General features: G+C 43.5%; 1 protein-coding gene across 11 annotated transcripts in view; it reads left to right on the forward strand.

Annotated features, from left to right (window-relative positions):
* Dab1 (DAB adaptor protein 1) overlaps positions 1 to 17,749 on the forward strand; it is a 1,131,348-nt gene that overhangs the window by 1,038,780 nt on the left and 74,819 nt on the right. The window lies entirely within an intron of this gene.

The following is a 17,749-nucleotide window of genomic DNA, read 5'->3' on the forward strand; positions in this document are numbered from 1 at the left end:
CTCCTTACCACACAGTCACCACTTGGAAATAGGCTCTGAGATCAAATCTGTAGATATTCTAGTCTGCTATATAAAGTTAAACTGTAGTCCATGTAATGTATGCATATTCTGCCATGGTATTTATAATATATAATACCATGTGAATGCTGTGGAAATAGATGTTACACTGCATTGTTTCAGGACTAAGACAAAAAAATCTGTACTGTTCAGTACAAACACATTTTGGGGGCGGGGTGGATTTTGATCCTGTTAGTTGAGCCCATTGGTGTGGAAGTCCTCTTGTGCTTTCCTTTTGCACTTTGGGATCAATCCCAAAGCACTTGAGGTAGTGTGCACAGTGCTGGGGCCCTAGCTCCTGTCTGCCTCCTGTCTCAGCTTAATCCTGTGCTTCATTATTAATTCCACTCCCCCCTGCTGATCCTTCCTTTAGTATCTTACCCACTAACTAATGTGAACATTTAGCTCTTTGCTCCCATGACTTCATGTTCGGCAAGGAAGGCTGAGAACAACTAAAAGTAGTGCCACTTGGTCCATTTTCTCTAGAAAGTCCTGGTGTGGGGTGTCTGCAGGCCAATCATAGTGAAGATGGCCCCATCTCCTCTCTGGGTGTTCTGCCGCCTCAAGGACTGAACATTTCCTCCTTTTAACCTCTGTCAGCTTCCTAGGCTGCAATTTCCTTGACCTTGGCACCAACCAAAAATAACTGAGCCCAGTTATTAGGAGGTGCCGAGTGCATTCTGGCCTCGTATAGCACGTGCAATTGGAAATCTACGTCTCCGGATAAATGAACTATTCAAGAGATGAAAACATCTTTTCCATTTAAAATAGGCGACAGAGAAGCCCTGAACTCTGCATCCTTGTGATACCCTATACTTTGTGTCACCGGCCTCCACTGGAAGCAGGAAAAGCTATGAAAAGAGAAATCGAGTTGACGATGAAAATGGCTGGGCAGGCACTAGCGGCAAGAAAAATCCACATGCTGTAATTATAGATTTTTGTTTGTTTTAAATCCTGGTGCTCAATCTGTGAGCTCAGTTTAATAATAAAATACTAGAATTATGCATGCAAGTGCAAATTTGGTATCATGTCAGTCAAGCCCAAACACTATTTACGGGATGGAATCATTACAGTGCATTAATATAATGAAGAGGCAGTGGTGGCCCCGGTTCCGTACCATCTTCAAGCACTACCACCGCAAGATGCTTGTTGGAGCCCTGCTCACAAGTTTTGAGTTTAAAGCCATCTTTATATCACATGAGCTTTGTTGTTGAAAGAATGTAGTTCTTATTCTGCTTTTACCCATGTATGTGGCAGTTGCTGCTAATACCTTTGAGGAGGACAGAAGAGAGGAATAGCTGAGGCTGGTTATGTCTTACTAAAGCCAAGTCCCTCCATCCACTCCTAGATGCAGGGTTCTGCTCCAGCAAAGCTCATGCCAGCATTGGCTCTGTGTACTGCTGCAGTAGGATGAGGAGCCCCTTGAAAGCATAGGCTCTTTCTTGTTTGTCTCTGACTTAGGTGGCAGTATTGATAGCATAGTGATTCATTTAATGTTGATTAGTTTTGTTTTGTTTTTGAGACAGAGTATTAACAGGTAGCTCAAGCTGGCCTGGAACTTCCTATGTCCCGGGCTTGCTCCAGATTTGGTCCTTTGCCTCACTGTGAAGTTTGACCTCAGTGATAAACTTGATAGGCCCTCGAATCACCTTGGAAACAAACCTTGAGCATGCTTGTAAGGGGTTGTCTAGATGGAGTTAAGTGAGGTAGGAGGGACCATCTTAACTGTGGGTGGGACTGTGTCATGACTAGGGGTCCTAGAATAAATAAAAAGGAAGAAGGGATCTGCTCACAAGCATTCATCGTTCTCTGCCTCTTGACTGAGCTGCAGTGTGATCAGCTGGGCTCCCCTCTTACGGCGTGCTTTCTCCATTATGAAAGCACGTGTTCCCTAGAAGTGCAAGACAGAACAAACTCTTCCTTCTTTCCTTAAATTGCTTTTTGTCTGGTGTTTCACCCCAGCTCAGAAATGTGCACTGTAGTGACAGTCTCACCATTGCAATTTAAAGCAAAATATCTGAAGCCATACAACCACGAATCAACTCTAGCCATATTACATACCATCTTGGTGTTTTTGTGCTGCTAATTAGCTTTTCTGTACCTCTGTTTTCTTATCTATAAGCTTTGTTAATTTAGTACCAATGCTTATTTAGCACATAGAGTTTTTATATAGTCTACGTAAATAGAGCCCTAGAAAGGCTGCTGATTCAGAGAAATTGCCCTCTGGATGCTACCCCGCCTTCTTTCTCTCTGTGTCTCGAGTCCCTAGGACAGTATTTTGTTGAGAGACCTTGACTAAGCAGTGTGTGGAGCGATCAGAAGCATCAGCAAGCAGCACAGCTATGATCCAACTGTATGCATTGCTTATCTGTTTGGGGTTTTTTTTGAGGGGGCACGATGAGAGGGGGTACAACAGTGACTCTGCCAGAATCCAGGCCTCTTCTTTGTTGGAAGTCGAGCCTGCTCAGAGACGATTGGACCCGGTTCAGATAGCTATCGAGGGAGACAAAGGGGTTTGCACATTAGGGACCAAAGTCAAGCCTTCGAGAATGTGCAAAACCGAGAATTGATGCAGAAGTCATTATTAACTCACACATTTAACAGGATGTTTGCCTTTCAACAAAGGGTGACTAATTAATGTAGCAGTTGATTATGTGGCTCCCTTAATTTGTTACTGGTTTTTAAATACCAAAATAATTGCATCACCAAAGGAGGACAGTTGTTAGAAAGTCAATTTGCAAAAGAGAATCAGAAAGGGTTGTCTGTTGGTTCCAAGTCCTTTTTGGGCATAGCTTTGCATTTTGCTCTGACTTGGCCGCAGTTCACAAGTCCCAGGAGCAGAAATCATTCCCAGTGCCTCTCAGTGGTGGAAAAGACGAGGGTCTCAAACACAGTGTGCTGGTGTGGAGGAGCTGTGGGATCAGGGTGCCCGAGTCCAAATCCTGACTCTGCCACTGGCCAGCCCTGGAAATGCCCACCAATGGGAAAGCTGTAAGGATTAACTATTTCTGACATAGGAGAAGTGCTAAAAATACTTAATATAATTAATAATCATCAAGTAGCTTCTGAATTTCTCTCCAGCCTCATTTCCTGGCATTTTCCACTATGACCCCTATTTCCTGAACATCTCAGACCCTCCTGCTGTTCCGATCTCTGAGCACTTCCTGACCCCCACTGCAGCTTGCCAAGTAACCATTATCTTTTAAATCTCAGCCAGATTTCTAAAGCTTTCCTTCCTCTTCCAAGGCAGAACTAGACACTCCTTCCCTGTGGCACTTTATCCCTTGAAAATACTGTTTCATTGATTTAAAATATTATTCTCTCCTGTCTTAGCACCTCTGTAATCAGGCTTCACTTGGTAGCCCATTTGGTCTTTACTCAGTGCCACACAGCTCACCCCTATTCTGTATCTCGTGTCCTTTTTTTCCACATCTTTGTAACCTGAAGAAATAGAATCCATGTGCTGGCTTTCCACTCTCGGGGACTAGACAAAGTATTCAGTCAAATAAGAGTAAAGGAACAAACAACACAGGCAGTGGCTGATTTTATCAGGTAGTACACAGGCTTTGTATAAATGCTAACATCTCACAAGTGACAACAGATAGCAACAGTGCAGCATTTAGTATGTGCCCAATCCCACTTAGAGTCTTTATAGGTATTAATTAACCTACTTCATCCTCACAAAAATATAATGAGCTAGAGTCTATTTTTATCTTCATTACACAGATGGGGAGAATGAACTTTGGGGAGGTTAAGCAAGATGCCCAGGATCCTGTAGCTGTTGAAATGGGATTTGAACCCAGGTTATTTGGCTTTCAAGCCCACATCTTAGATTCTTACTCATGGCTCTTTTATTGTGTGACTGTAGATTAAGTTAATTCTTTTTAGCCAAGCATTTAAAGTCATCCCTACTCTACAGTCACCTGCAGTTTGCCTGGCAGTCCATCCACTTACCCCGTTCTTTGATGGGCAGACATCTTACTATCTGATTATTTTCCTTTCTCTGCCTGCACTCACACCTGTGTTTTCATTATCGGCAGTTCAAACGGCCAGCTAGTCTCAAACTTCATTGCAACCCATCCTCATCGTGTCTTTGGAGTCCACTCTACCCCACAAAGAAAAAACATCCTTCTGAATCTACTCATAGTAGCCGTTGAAAATGAGCCATGTGACAGTGAATGCAGATATTTTATCACTGTGTTAAGAGTCTATATCCTGTTTGCTTTTTCTAAATGTTTCCATGGCAAACCGTCAACTACTTGAGGATAGGTAGGTCTTAGAAGTCTTTGTGCTCCTCTCCAAACTCTTCCTATCTTAGTAGTCCATGAAGTAGTAAGGATTAAATGAAGATGGTATCCGTAGGGTTTGTCTAATATGATAAATCACAGCTCTATCATGCAGCCTGTGGTATTAACAGTTAACTCTTTTGTCATTCAACTTATGTATATTGAGTACTCATGCCCTAGGAATGGAGCTTATTATGGCCAAGCCTCCAGCTACAATAGCTACTAGTAACAGCCCCTGAAATGTATTAAGTTCTTGCTGTTTCTCCGATGTCCTGCTGAGATGCATATGCACCTTCAGTGCCCTACAATAGCCCCATAGTCCTGACAATAGACTGAGAATTGCAAACACTATACATTTTGTCTTATAAGCATCTTACACATGTCTGTCTGATTTCCTTCATCTTTTTATGCTCAATAATTTTAGTGAATATTTGTTAATAGGCTAAATGGATAGATTAATGTTACTGCTTACAAAACCTTCCCCAGAGCTTACAATATTATCTATTATTCTACCTTGGGTCTTCCTGGCATTCCTGATAAAAAAGAAGTTGGCATGATGGCTCAACAGATAAGGACACCTGACCTCAAGCCTAATGACCAGAATTTGATCCTGAGACTACCATAGTGGAAGGACAAAACTAACTCCATCAAGGTGTCCTCTGATGTCTGCATGCACACACAAACACGCATGCAAATGTACACACATGTGCATACAACATATACACACACAAATAAAGGATGCAGATTTGTTTAATGTTCAAGTTTTAGCATAAAGGTAATCTTAGCATATTAACTGTCTATAGAGTGGAGTTAGAACCAATCCACCCACCTCGCTCACTCACCTCCATTTCCTCCTCTTTGTCCTCCTTCCTTCCTCTTTTTCTTCTTCCCTTTCAATGATGTGACCCCAGAGCAGTTGAGATTTGGTGCACTTGGTGTGTAAGTCTAGAAAGTCCTGTTTTTTTACTTGGCCTTCAGTTTTCTGATGAGTTCTGGGATTGTTCCACAGTTTGTAAACCGTTCATCGCTTTCTTCTGATACTCTTCTTTTCATGTCTTTTACCCAAGCATAAGATGTGATTTACTCAGGATAAACAAAAGAATTTTGTATAATACAGATTGTTACACATAGGCACACACACACAAATGCACACACACCATTTCTTATAAGATACTCTTACAAGATGTGGCAGCCCAAAGAACATCGGAGTCAGTCCCACATTTCAGACTCTTTGTCCTACAGATGCAACAGTTAAGTTCCTGCTCCATGGATATGGAGGCTGGGATGGGGAGCAGCCTTGGAACTCTTTTCACAGAGTCCTGAGTTTAAAGGCAAGTTGAATTATTATGAATTGTGATCATAAACAAAAAAAAAATGTAATTCCTTTAAGACAGTTTTATTTTCTGCTTTTTTTTTAAATATCTGAACTGGTCTTTTTTTTTAAGATTTATTTATTATTATTATAAATGAGTACACTGTAGCTGTCGTCAGATACACCAGAAGAGGGCATCAGATTTCATTATGGGTGGTTGTAAGCCACCATGTGATTGCTGGGATTTGAACTCATGACCTTCAGAAGAGCAGTCGGTGCTCTTACCCGCTGAGCCATCTCACCAGCCCTCATTTTCTGCTTTTGTCTAATTAAAATAACATTATTTGTTATGGTACAGAGTTGATATCCTATAACTAGAGTGCATCAAATGTTGACAATGAGTATTCAATAGATGAATTTACTTAAAGAAAGCTGTGCTTAGCTTTGTTTTATATATATATATATGTATATATATATTATATATATTTATAAATTATAAATTTATAAATATATCTATTTATAAAAATATCTATTATATATACATGTATATGTATTGTATATGTGTATATAAATACATGTGTGTATGTGGGGGGGATTTTCTTGGGAATTCTCTTTCTACCTTAGCTTAGAGGCATAGTAACTCTATGATATCACATTTAGGAGCACATTACACACATATGTATACACACAAACACATGCACATGCACACACATATATTCAGTTACGGGTCATGTGCCTGTTTTTGATAAATAAATACTAACCAGACAGTGATAGATTAATGCATGAGATAAGTGATATTTCAGTCACCTGGACAGCACAGAGGCCCTAGGGGCAGCCCAGCCCTCAGGTATCCCCTAGGCTCCAAGTATTCGAGAGACCTTGCTTCTTACTTTGCTTCCACATCTCTCCTGTGTTTCCTGGCACTTAAGAATCACATGGCCCTACATGTGTCTGCAATGGTACTGGCCAGAGCACACAAGCATCAGTCACAACACTAGCCCCTTCTCCTTCCATCTGGATAACTGTAGGTCTGTCAGACTTGGAGAGTAGCTAGTGACACTCAACCTGGGATGAGTTGCATGAGAGCCTTGCCAACTCAAGCTTAGAAGGAGCTTAAGTGAACAAGCCACTGCCAGTTAACAGTCAGCCTCTCCTATCAGAATATACAAAGCTGCAGTGTACAGGTTGTTAGCAGTGTCCTTGTACTTAATTTACAGAGTGGAAAAAATTGCTTAATTATCTTTTTATCCATCTCTTTCTACCCACATTCAACATTTTTCTAACACCTTTTCATTAGTCTGGTTGAAATAAGTCCCACTGCCTCTCCTTTTGTGGGGCCCAGACCTAGCTGGACACACAAGAAAACCACACTACAACGTGTGATAAAAGAGTCAGATAGAGGAGGGAAATGGGAACCAAAGAAAGGGACACTGATCCAGGTTTGGGGCCCTTTGAGCTGTGCCTTAGTGGATGAATGACACTTTCACTGATTGAACAAATAGTAATCAGCTAATACGTACAGAGTACTCTGTGGACAGAGTAGTGAACAAGACAAGCAGAAGATAAAAAAAGACAAACGAGCAAATTAATTTCAGAGGATACTGAAAATTACAAAACCACTAAAAAAAAAAAAAAAAGTCATGTGCCAGAGATTTACTGAGGGAGGGGATTTGGACTTTGAAGATGGGAAAGTGGCTTGTGAGAGACAACCTGTGGAGACAAGTTTATCAGAAACTGTGGGATCTGGTGTGGAGCCCTGGTCTGAGGGGAAACTTTCTAGATGAGAGGATAGGAGGCAGAAAGAGACTTCATTTTTATGTCAAATGTTGCCAGGATACCCAACTTTTCTCTTGCTGGATTTAATTTTTCTTCATATTCCCTTGCTTGCAGCGGGGAGTTTAAATATATCTCTTCCAGAAGAGGTATCTATTATTGGACTTGAGTGTTTTTATTTTAGGCATCTCTGAGAGTAGCGTTCTGAGAACAAGCAGGAAGGAGGAACAAATAAGCTTTTAAGCAAAGAGCTTGATGGTAGAAAATTGATGTACTCCATGGGTCCACAAGACCCATGAGCCTGGAATCCAAAGGCCTAGTGGAAGACCCAGGGCCCTTTGTTCTGGCTGGCTGATCGTTTGCAGAGCTCAGTCTTATGACTTCCACATCCTTGCTGTCACCTGCTGGTGTTGGTAGCATGAGTCCTGCTGGCTTGTTAGGCTCTGGTGACGTAATGCCTGCATATTGTGAGCATGGTGACTGGGGAGAAGGAAGCATTCAGGGAATGCCATCAGCTGTCAGCTGTCATGGGGGGAACCGTTCGGCTTCATCTCCGTTACCGTCATCAGTGTATTTATTTCATGAGAAGCATTATTCTTCCCTGTGGGAGCGATACGTTTTCTAGGGACTTGGCTTTTACTTATATGACAAATTACAGGTAGCTTAATTGTCCCTGGCATGTCAGGTTGCAGATTTTCAATGGTATTTGAGGCTCTCTCTCCTTTGTGTCTAAATAGCGTTTCCCCTTCTTATTGCTGCTTACCCCCACCATGCCCCAGGATTCCCTCCTCATGCTCTATCTCTGTGCTCTTTTTAAATGCTGGTTCCCACTCCTTGTAGAATGTCCCCCTGCTTGGTGGTAATAAAGTATGCTGAGTCCCTATTCTGCATCTGCTATTAAGGTGGGCTCTTTTCATAGGTGATCCCAACCTAACAAGCAACTGAGACTCGAGAATTCTGTCTCAGAAAACTTGGAAGCATGGGGAAGGGTGAGGGACATCTATGTGAATCCTCACAATACTCTGGGATGGACCTCAGGACTATTGCCTCCACCTCTCTGATACAGGATGAAGAATCATAGCTTCACTGGGCCACAGTCCACGATAACCAAAATAGGAAGACAAACCCTTCAGCTGAACTGAAGTAGGACACCCTTGAAGGAATCTCAGGGAACACATGAGGCCCTTGCTCTGGGATATTGAGGGTTGGGTGGTGTCCGACACTGTGAAGAGACAGTGCTGCCTTTCTGAGACACAGATACTCTCACTGGAATCCTGCCCTGCCTCTTGTCTTAAGGAGCATGCAGAAGGAGTGCAATGCGAAACTACAGTTTGCTCAGAGCCAACCAGGTCGCCTCAGCCTGAGGGGGAGGCTGAGTTCCAGCAGGTACAGACATTGTAGGTCAGGATGGCAAAGCTGTAGCCAAAGAGGATATTTTAGCAAGAAGTCACTGACTGGCTTGAAGCAAAGAGAGTCAAGGCACGTGAGGCTTCAGAGCACAGATAACTCAGGGGAAGATATTGAGACACAGACTCTATGTACAGAATGCTAGAGTGTGCCAGTTGATTTTTTTCTGTCACCTTGACACACGCTAGGGAAGAGGGACCCTCACTGAGGAGATGCTCCCATCAGATTGCCCTATAAGGCAAAACTACAGAGGCATTTTCTTGATTAATGATTGATGATGCAGGGCCCAGTCCACTCTGGGAAAAACCACCTCTACACAGGTGATGGTGGGTATCTATATATAAAGCAAGCTAAGCAAGCCAGTAAGCAGTATTCCTCTATGATCTCTACTTTAGTTCCTGCATCCACGTCCTGGACTTGAGTTCCTGCGTTGGCTTCCCTAGATGGCATGGACTGACCTGTAAACCAAATGAACTCTTTCCTCCCCAAGTTACTTTTGGTCACTATGTCTTTAGAACAGCGCTAAAACACAAACTAACATAGAAGATGAAAAGACACTGGATTTTCTGTGGTGGAGAAACTTTGGTAAGAGACTTTCACTAGCAGTTAAGTCTTGGAATCCAAACCGATAGACCTCTGCAGCCCGACTTCTAAGATGAGCCTCAGGGATTTGCCTCTTGCAAGCCTGCTGTATCCTGAGAAAGAGAGACAAGAATGAGCATACAACAGAGAAAAGGGACCTTGCTCACTAAGTAGATGCCCCCATCAGATTGCCCCGTAGGCAAGACTACAAGGGCATTTTCTTCCTCCTCCTACTTTAAAGCTATTCTGTGTAAGAACTTCCCACAACTTCTAGGAGTAGATTTTCTCAGATATACAGGTTATCTCCCTTCAAAGTCTTTTTTTTTTGGTATGATTTTTTTTTAAAAAAGTTTTATTATAAGATAATGAGTATCTATATGGCTTTTTACAGCCCACCACCACCACCCAATTGCTGGGTCATTTGCTGCTGATGAATTCAGGGAGAGGGAGTCATTGCCTTTAGTTCTGACTCCACCAGTCTCAAATGGAGTTCTAATCCGATGGTCATACAGATGGCCCTGGTTAAAGTAAATCGGTCACACAACCAATCCAAGTGCCCCATCAATCTGGGAATGGGACAGCTAGAGATGGGAGAGGGCAGTAAGAAAGAATGTGAAGGAGGCAATGTGACTAGGAGAATAGTCAGAATACATTGTGTACATGTCTGAAATTGTCAAAGACCAGAATCAATTAATAAATAATAGAGAGAAAATCTCTTCTGATGTTAAGTTCTCTGTGCTCTGGCAAGGAAATGGTGGTTTGAGGATCCAGATCTCTGTGTACATTTTATAAACAAACAAACAAACAAAAAAGCAAACACCAAAAAATGGATTTTCTGTTTTGACATTAGAATAGTTGAGATTTGAGGCTTGGGAGATGGTAAGGTCCCAATGCAGAAGCAAGAGGATCTAGTTAGATGCTCGCTCCTACACAAAAAGCTAGACATGGCCTTGTGCATCTGTTATCCCAGCACTGGAGCTGAGGGGACAAGAGAAGTCCTGGAGCTCATTACCAGCTAGCCTGCCTGAATATGTGAGTTCCTAGTTCAGTCATAGAACATTTCTCAAAAGATAAATTTGAGAGCAGTTAAAGAAGGACCCAGCATCACTGCACACCACACACACGTGCACACACACACACACATATACACCACACCACACACACGTGCACACACACACACATATACACCACACCACAAACACGTGCACACACAGGGGGGAGAGGACAGACAGACAGACAGACAGACAGACAGACAGGCTCAGATGTATGACTAAAAGAATACTGTGAGGGTTTGTGAGCTGAGCTGAAGGGCAGTTTTGAAAGGGTTTTTTTCCTTCTTTGAAGGCAGTTAGTAGAAAAGATGACAGAGCTAGTCTAAGTAGTAGGCCTGCTGGTAGCCAGGGCTCATAAATTTTTTTACCCAAGATACTCTTATATAGTGGGAGAAAGGAAAGCAAGGGTTTTAACACTGAACTACAGTTCTTGAGTTCCTGAGCTTCTGAGCAGCTGACACACTGACCCTCTCCTGGGCACACAGTCAGCTTGCTGAATTCATAATCTGGATGGGTAGGCTAATGGCCCATTTAACCCTCATGAAGTGGATGACCCCAGGCAGGCACATCAGTTCATTTGCAGGCTGTGATTTCCTAACCCACACAGTTTATCAGAAACGTATTGTGAGTCTAGTAATTTCATTTTGCATAAAATATCACTTTCTTTTTTAATTTAAAATTTCTAATTGTGTATTTTAGCTAGCATTAAAAAGTAATGGGTTTCCTTGTGACATTTTCACACACGCTTCCCAACTGCAGGGAGCTGGATCCAGCTGCAATAACACTTTCCCTCCTCATAGGCATGCCAAAGGACTACACTCATTATTCCAGTTCTTTAGACTATGAAGCTATGGCTCCCAAGCCTTGTGACTCAGCTTAGACAAGTAGTGGTTGTTCCAGTACAGACAAGATGGTTTGGGGGATGAGGGTGTGTCATAGCTGTCAGCCTGGGACCAGAGTCACTGAACATTCCGATGTATATAATCACATTACATACACATGATTTGTGGGGTAAAGGGGTTCAAGGCTGGGGAAGCTCAGGGTAGCACTTGGAGCAGGTGAATGTCTCTCCGCTCTGTGAGCTGCCTGGATTGAGCCAAGGGTGCATCGTAAAGACAGAGACACAGGCAACAGGGAGCCACTCACCACTGCTACAATTTCCACCTGAACCCAGATCACCTTTCTGATTTATCTTGAGACTTGGAACCCACTCTGGCTTGGATCGATGCTAAGCTCTGTGTTGGAAGAATTACTGTGTAAGGTCAACTCTACCTGGCCCTTTCCACTATCCTCTCAGGACTTGGGCTTGCTTGGCCCCTCTCCCATGAATTACAAACCTGAAGCTGCCTCTCTCAGCTACTCTCCACCGCTCTCAGTTTGTATCTGGGGATGCTTGTTTACTTTTAAAATAGTTTTTGGGTTTTTTGTTTTTGTTTTGAGGATAGGAAAGTAAATTATAACAGTTTTCATATGTTTCTCCTATTTGAAGCAGGGACTTGGGACTTCCCTGTATCCTCTTCCCATCACAGGCACCTCACATGGCTTCTCACAGCTTCTCTGGGACTCTTTGGAACACATGAGTCTTGATCATGCTGGGTCCCCCTGAGCCCATGAACATGGGAGCTGCAGTGGCCATGACAGTTTCAGCACTAGATGTAAGGGGTCCTTGGGAAGTGAACAATGTTGAAGCACATGTGCCTAGACAGAGGAGGAAAGGAATGTTCCCTGGAGGGTGGGCACAGATACACTTCCTGAATTTGAGTCAAGACAGAGAGACTTGGCCCCATCCTTCTCCATATCCAATCCATGGATCAACGGCAGAAGAAACGCAAGTGGGAGTCTCAGTGGTTCAGGTTAGGGAATCAGACAACCTGGATTCAAATCCAAACTCCTCCATTTCCTCTCACTCTAAGGCCAGCAGCAAAGGAGGGTTTCTCATGGTAGGGAGAAGAAAACGGAAGAATATTCTGAAATAAACTAAAACCAAAAATAAGCAGAAGTCCAACATAACATATTCCTAGGCCTCAGGAACTATCTTTAGTACTAATTCCATTATCTTTTGCATGACCTCAGCCCCCATGGGGCAGGTCATAGCTCTTTGCTCAGTTAATAGCTACATATACTGGTACACAGAGTATGTACATAACTGGTAAGGGATAGAACCAAGACCCAGGCATTCTGGATACAGCGTCCATAGTCCATATTCTTAGCCTTTCCTCTTACCCGTCTTACCATGGGATTATAACATTGGACTTGTGAAGTCAGAAGCATTTGAATTTGAGCACAGTGGTTTCCTGTCTACAGCTTCCGACATGTGAATCTGGACCAAAGACTTATCCTCTCTAAACTAAGGAAGTACTTGTTTTAACATCTGACTGTAAAATGAGATAATAGGACTTTTACAAAGCAATAATCAATTTGCATATGCAGATGTGAAATGCCATTAACTCTTAGAAGTCAAAGAGCTTTGAATGATAAAGGGAGACATTTGCCTTGTGTGCTATCAAAATAGGGCAGGATGGGTGAGTGGATGGCTGGACATTGCCATACTTTATCAGTCACTTAGAAGATATATTCTATGGGACACATTTTTAAAAGGAAATGAGTAAGAAACAGTCCATTGTCATGCTAGTAAACTTGAGAATGCGGAGTGGGGTCTTTTGAGACAGTAGAACTTAGGTTTGCAATCTCACCTCTCAGAGCCTCAGTAATCCTCCTGCCAAATAAGTGATTGGTTCAAGATGATAATTAAATCTGATCTTGAAGAAAAGCCTCAGGCAGGTGGGAAGTTCTCCCTTCCTGCCTATCCCCCTTCCCACTTCCTCTCTGGCCCAGTCCCCCTGAGATTTCCGCTGTACCCAAGAGATGGGAGGGAGACTGCCAGGTGCTTCCCTCAGGGAATTGATTTCCTGAAGTGGGATGAGGGTGTTTTGAAAAAAAGAAAAGAAAGAAAGAAAAGAAAAAAGGAAACCAGTCCCATTTTCACCCTTGTGTTTACCTGCTTACAGGTGCAACTGGCAAGGGAGCGTCCTCTTCAGCAGGGGTCTTTGTTCTCCTGCAATTAAAGGCGCCTTGCTAATCCTGCTGTCTCTCAGATGCTCTGAGAATATTTTTAACTCATCTCTTTTATACGCCTCACTCTGAAGACGTCTTATTATTCATTTCAAAACTCGACAGCTCCTCTCACTTTGTCCCCCATCCCATTTGGATACACAAAAGGAGAGTGAGTTATAGCAATCTCAAGCCGTTGCCTCTGCTCAGCACAGCCCAGAGCTGTGAGGATTGCTTCTGTTCCTATCCCTATATGGTGGTCCAGCTCCGGGTGTCAGCCATGCCATGAAGACTCATGCCCTTCATATGACAGGATGCTCTGTTTCATTTTGTTCAGTGTAAGCTTACAGTACCAGCAATCGCAGGCCAGACTGAGATAAAGCTGAAACCATACAGATAGGAAAACAGACAAACATTCCCAACACAGAGTTGTCAACTCCACAAACATCATTACCTTACTGTCACTAAGATAGCCACTAGGTAAAGAGATAGTTTACATAAGAAGGGACTGAATTGCCTTTTGGGATATACTTTAAATGACCTTGAAATGGCATAACCTTTATTGTGTACTTACTGTACTCAGGGGCAACAGGTTAATCTTGGCCTGAGTGTGATGTTGCTCTCATAATTACTCTGAGGTAGGAATAGTTATTCTCACCAGTCAGTGAGAAAGCAGACCCACCGGCAGTGCCCAGCCCAGAGATGTACAGCTTGTGAGGAGAGACCCCTGGCTCTAGAGCCTTCACTCCTGGCCAGACTGCCTCAGGGTCTGGGGTGATAATAGTCCAAGTGTTTGTAAGTTAAGCTTAAAGCCTGGACCTCAAGCTGCAGATAGAAATAGTGTGGAAAAAGAAGCTCCACCCCACGTTAGCTAAAATGACAAAACAGATTTAACTCATAAACTTTTAACCTAGAAAAGAGCTATGCTCTATCCATGTTTATGCAGAGGGGACTAATGGGATAATGGAAGAGTCAAGAGAATAAAATATTACAAAACCTCAAGGTCAGGCCAATCATTATGAAATCCACCTAGGTTTGCTCACACAATGGCAGCTCTGATGCTCCCTAAGAGGCTAGGAGACAGATGTCCTCTCTATAGCTGATGGCTGGAACAGAGATCTTTTGACTTCCTGGAAGTTTCTCAGGCAGGCCTCTAATGGAAACAGGCTAGAAGCCATCCCAGGAAAAGTGGCCTTGATCCTATAGAAACTGTACCTATATGTATTCATGTATTTATAGACCAATATTGGGACCTAGTCTAGAAGGCAGATCAGAGAACCTGGGCAGAGAATATTGCTACAGCTGCTAGAAAAGGGAAAACAGATTTAGAAGAGAAGGGAGTTGGAGACAAAGTGGAACAGCTAGATGAGGTGGAAGCCAGAGTGGCAATCCTTTGTTGTCATACCCTGAAACTGCCACAAAATCCTCAAGATGATGTGCCTGGGCCTCCCTATATTAGCCATGGCCCCTCTCCCCTTTAGCTCACAGTGGTGAGTGGCTCTGTAAGGAACACATAGATGACCTCACACAGATGCACACCTCTATCAGTCACCCTGCGAACTTTCAGAAGTCCCCAAAGCCAGCTGTATCTCTACCTTGGCCCTCACTACTGCCTTAAAGTTGTTGTCTGTCCCTTAGTTGATTCTTAGCTTTTGTTTATTGACCTAAATGTCTTTTCTTAGCAGCCCTTACTAGAGAGGCCAGCTCCCCAGTTTAATCACCTTGGGTCTGGCCTCAGCATCTCCAAGTCTCTAAAAACCTGCTAGACTCTACTCTAGTTGTCCAGACTAGTTTCTTCTAAGCATGGGCTCCTGGAGGGCTGGGTGGGGCTGCCTTGATTAATAGATATTTATAATATATAAGCCCTGTGGTGCCTCTGTGGTGTCTTCTTCATAGGGTCAGGCAATGCTTGGAAGGCCAGGCTAGTCAGCTCTATGTCTAAGGTTGTTTCTGGCATGTCAGGTGCCACTCAAATTCTTACACCATCTAAACACCTAAGTTTACCATGCAGTCTTCAAGGTGGTGCCCCAAAACAGCTTCTTTTGAAAGAGGATGCCAAACACGATCAGATGGGTGACTTCCCCACATCACAGATAGAAGAAGAAACTGGAGAGTCAAGGGCAATCCAAAAACCATCAACATTTCCACACACCTCCATCACATTTCACCCTAAGTTAACATAAAGCCATATAATGAAGTCAGAAGACACATCTAACTATAACCACCATGTTTTAGTAAGATAAAACCCTCTCACTGGTTTCTAGGAGACATTGAAGTTTTTGGCCACAGATTGAAGCCTGACTAGTAGGAATTAACAGGTCAGGGAGACCGGTGTTCATTTGCAGTTCACAAGCACATTTCTAGACCTCCCCCAAACCACAGAAGTCTGCTCTCACAACGCAGGGCCTAAGAAGAGTGGCTGCCAGGCTCTTGGGCTCTATAGCCCAGGCCCTTGGACAAACTGCTCCAGCAGGGGGAGCCCTATGAAGTGGCTGTCTTCCAAGAATCCCAGCAAGATCAAGTTTCCTGTAGTGAGCTGAGCTGATCATTTCTACCAGTCCTCAGTTTCACTCTAGCTTGGAACACCTGCACCCCTAGGCCTTCCTTCCATTGTCACCTTTGAAGACTGTCTGTCACCCTGGATGTCACATTTTATGGTCCCAGACTGCTGCAGTTCTCTATATGATGTATTTTATAGCTATGTGCTTCTGTTTTTGTTCTTCCTCCTCCGCAGTCACTTTTACCTACCAAGTCCTACTATCTTGTCACTTCGAGCCTCTATTTCTCCCTTGTTATTACCTTTATTATGATATAAGCACAGTATTTGGTCATTCATCAACAAATCATTACTAGCAACACACACACACACACACTCACACATACTTTAGACATTACGCTAGATGATGGGGTTACCATACAGAGGAAGAAGTGGAAATTAAAGTACTTTCCTGGTCCTTAGTCTAATGGAAGAATCAAATGCTAACCAAGGAAACAGACACACAAAGGAAGATTTATAGGCCGTGTTGTGCATTAAGAGACTTGGAAGGGGGTCCTTTGACAACATTAACTCCCTGTCACTGCTATGGAAATGAGCTGCAAAAGGGCAGGTGTCTTGCCAGCCCCGGCATCCCACACAGTCCTGATGGCTATTTATTAGGGTCAAGCTTACTTACAAGAGCTGGGCCAGTGCAAAGGGGTATTTACTGCAGAAGCTATCTTGATATCTACCTTTACTTGGGTGCTGCTGCCCAGAGTCTGGCACAGGGGTGAAGTTGTGTGAAGAACGGGAAGGAGAGATGGGAGGGAAGACAACTGAACAAAGCCAGTTTACCCACTGAAGGTAAAGGAGCATGAAGCTTGACACCACCCTGCCCTTCATCCCCAGCCTGTTCTTCACTATTGATTGAAAATTGACCAGGCAAGTTGCTTAACCACTCTGAGTCCCAATTCTCCCTTCTCAGATAGGAAAAGGATTTTTGAGTCGGCATCCATGCTACCTGTGACACCCAAAGGTAGCTTGAAGTGATGCTAGAATTGCACCTGATGCCTTTCAGAAGAAGAAGGGGGCAGTTTTGTGCTAATTTCTTTTACTGACAGTTCATTTTCCAAAGCAACAGCCTAACAAATCATGGGGCCAATTAGTGTAAGAGAAACAATTGATCCCTGTGCTCTGCGAGCTCAGCCCACCGCCTCGGTGGTTTGCGGCGTATTTGGGGAATGCTGCACAGCGCTAAATGGGAACTAATTGGACAGATGCAACTGTAAATTGCACGGCGCTGCACTACACTGCAAGCTTCCGATGGCAGCAGCCTGGCCTGACAGTAATAGGAAAACTATTACCAGGCTTCCCGTCACACACTGAAAACCAGCCCAGCTGGGGGCGCAGTCCTGCCTCCCTGTCTTACAGGGGGGGGAACATGGATGAACAGAGGCTGGACAAGATACCATCACAACCGTTCAGTGTTGGGTCCCTTTAGCCCTGGCCTCACCACCCTGTTGTTCTGGCAGCCTTCTCAAATAAAGAGTCCTAGAAACACAATCTAGATGTCTAATGGTTTAAGGATACTGCATCAAAGCCCTAGCATACTAGGTAGTGGAAATGACCAGGGTGAGCCATCTCCTGTGCCAGAGGCTGGGAGTCTCAGACCTGTGTCTTCAGGATGATTCTTTCCTTGTTCTTAAAGGATCCCACATTCTTCTCATGGCTTCCTGACCTTCTTTGACACCCC

The sequence above is a fragment of the Mastomys coucha genome, unplaced genomic scaffold (assembly GCF_008632895.1).
Source record: "Mastomys coucha isolate ucsf_1 unplaced genomic scaffold, UCSF_Mcou_1 pScaffold18, whole genome shotgun sequence".
Taxonomy (NCBI): Eukaryota; Metazoa; Chordata; class Mammalia; order Rodentia; family Muridae; genus Mastomys; species Mastomys coucha.